Raw genomic sequence first — 3,252 nt, 5'->3', positions numbered from 1 at the left:
AGGATTGTCTCATCAGCAATACTTGCGATACTTGTCTCTAAATGTGCTTGTACTTTGCAAGGGGAGGAATAGTTGTAATACCCCACACACACTAGTGGAACTTGGAACCTCTGTCCTGGATAAGTGTCTAGTTGCATGGAGTGTGAACAAGTGTGTTTTTGTGGGAAATCGTCAGAGCAAATACACACTTTGTTCGGTGGAGAAGAAACAGCTGATGATGTATTTCTCTCTGTGATATCAAAAATGTCCCACAAATTACAGTTTTCTAGATAGCGATAGCCTCCATAAATTGCATCACCTCCTTTCGTTGCTAAGTTGTGTGTCATAGTAATTCTAATTTTTTCTTTTGGTTCATTTCTAAAAAAACAATTTTCATAATCCTTACAATCACGACGAATTGCAATACCACCACCATAACCGTCCGCTGTGTTGTTGATTATACTCAGGGTAGTGAGTGACGTATCAAAGTTAACAGTGCTTGTACTACTAACTGAACAATGGAACAGAATAGCCCCGCCATCTGACTCCCGAGCATGGTTACCGTTAATTACGTTTGTTCCAGACAGTTTTAGTCTCATATCATGAATGTAAATACCTCTACAATCATTACCAGTAATTTTAACATCTTTGATAAGCAGAATTCTCCCGTCTTTGACATGAATTGTACCAGTTTTTTCTCTCTCTTTATCTGTTGTAACAGTGCATGTGTTGTGTTCGAATGTACAATTACTGATTTCTGGATAGTCGTTGTTTGAATTTATAGCTGCTCCGAGTCCAGCTTCATTGCCTATGAAAGTGCACTTGTCAAATAATAAATCTATAATTTTATGTGAAGTGTATATTGCACCACCAAATTTAGCTGAGTTATATCTGAACACTGTTTCAGATAATTATATTCAAAACCAATATTTCTTTAGCATCTATTGCAATGCCACCACCATATTCTATGGCTGTACATGTATTCCTTAAAAACGTTGAGTTGGTGATATAAATGCGAGTTAGCTCTCTACATTTTGTGTACTGCATGAACACTCTGATACCGCTGCCATTATGAGCTTTATTGTCCATAAAGTTGCACCTGTTTATCGATATACTTACTTCAGGTAAGTTTCCCGCTATCAAAGAAAGTGTTAGTCCACCGGAGGAGCACCTGAATATTGAAATCTTCTTTAAGCACCTACCAATTCCATTTGAAAATGTAGAATTTGTTATTGAGATAGTTGTGGGTTCCCTACATGTGTTTTCTGATGTACTAAACATCATTACGTACAAGTTACTTCTGAGCAAAGTATTTCCGGTATGATTGCTACCGTCTATAACGATATCATTTAGCGTTACACTGTTGTGGCAGTCTGTTAGAATAATGATCATACCAGCTCCTCTGCTGCTAGTGATATTGATGTTAGCAATTACCAACTCGGGTATTTTCATGACTACTACTGATGATGTGGTTTCTTTCAGAGCTTGTGGGCCATTATATCCTTCCTTGAACGATAATTTAAAACCGCAATTTTGTAGCTCAATGTTTTTCTTAAAAGTTAAAGATAGAAGTTGAAGAAACACAAAGCTAATTGGGTGACCTGACTCACAATCAATTATAGCATTTTGTTGGTTTTGTCCATCTGAAATTGCTGTAAAATTTGCGGATACTTTCTGACATAAATAAGGATTTCCAACAACAACCCAACCGCTTGTTTTTGGAACATGAGTCCCAGCTATAAAGAATACATTGATACTCATACCACATGCACCATTGATGCTTGTGTCTGTGGAGTTAGTCACCAGATTTGTTATAGTGACACACTGGTGTTGTGGTATGGAGTGGGGTAGCCTCGATTCAAGGCCGATTAAAATACGGCCTGGTATCTATTGCAGGGGTGATGGTGCGCATGCGTTAGTTTATTCTCCAGAATCTGGGGAATCCCCTTTTTCTTTCTCTCATCTAGTCAGAAGAGGCTCTCATCTACCTCTATGACGGTTGTATGGTCAGGATGTCTTACCTTGGATCTGTACAGGCTATGGGAAGTGTATGGTGCCTCAAACTGCTACTTGCGAAGACAACCTGGCTACAGGACCATCCTAGACGTAGATGAGAGCCTCTTCTGTCTTAAAACTAGTGTTCTCAAGCCTTCTAGACCAACACAATAGACGGCATAAGCCACAGCTTTACAGAACTCAGTCATCATAGAGATAAAGTATTACAGAACATATTTTTAGTAAACGGACTAATTTCCTGTGTAATTTACTAAGGTTTTACGTTCGTAGTACGATTACCCATATTCTGGGTAATTTGAAGCGCATGAGCACTATCACCACTGCAATAGGTACCAGGCCGTATTTTAATCGGCCTTGAATCGAGGCTAGGAGTGGGGGAACTCTGACATTGTGTCTGGTCTCACCCAATACTCGACTATCGTCCCATTGGTCCAGCAGTTAGCGGGAGAGGTCAGAGCCAGAGAGAGCAAAACGATCAGTGTAGAAAAGTGTGCTCTAGTAGTCATTATTACCTTTCGTACACGTTTGACCTTGTTATTAGCTGATCTATAGCTTTTTATACTTGAATTACGTATTGTATGGTATACAGTTGAATTGTGGTTTATGTATACACACCTCATTATGTATAATTATATAGCATGGAATTGTCAATTCATCTCATTCCCAAAACTTAACTCGTAAAATATTATGATGAATATACTCCTTGCATGTAACCAAAGAGTATAGCTACCTTGATTCCTCTACCTTGATTCCACTTAGTTGTTGATTATGGTATACAGTTGTAGTACTAGTGCACACCTTATAGCATAGAATTGTCAATTCATCTCATTCCCAAAACTTGACTCATAAATATTATGATGAAAAAACATCGTATCCTAGTTCAGTTGTATGTAACCAAAGAGTATACCATACGGGTAGAAAATTTCGAGGTGTTTTTAATTTCGCGTTTTTTGTGGGTGGCTGCAGAACACGAAAATTAAAACCCGCGAAAGGCTTTGTTTACGCATGCGAGATAGTGACACACCCTAACTCCACGAAATTTACTACCCGCGAAATGTTCCAAATAAGACAGAATATTGAATTGCACGAAAATTTACACCCTCGAAATTTTCTACCCGTACGGTACCTTGATTCCACTTAATACAGTATAGCAGCATGTTTACAAACATGTGCTGAGTGTAGCTATAGAGGGTGGATTCTAATTATGTGAACGACTTCTACGGTATATATCGGCATGTCGCATTGAATCAATGAGAC

Source organism: Halichondria panicea, chromosome 9 (genome assembly GCF_963675165.1).
Source record: "Halichondria panicea chromosome 9, odHalPani1.1, whole genome shotgun sequence".
In the NCBI taxonomy this organism is placed as follows: Eukaryota; Metazoa; Porifera; class Demospongiae; order Suberitida; family Halichondriidae; genus Halichondria; species Halichondria panicea.
This window is presented reverse-complemented; position numbering follows the sequence as displayed.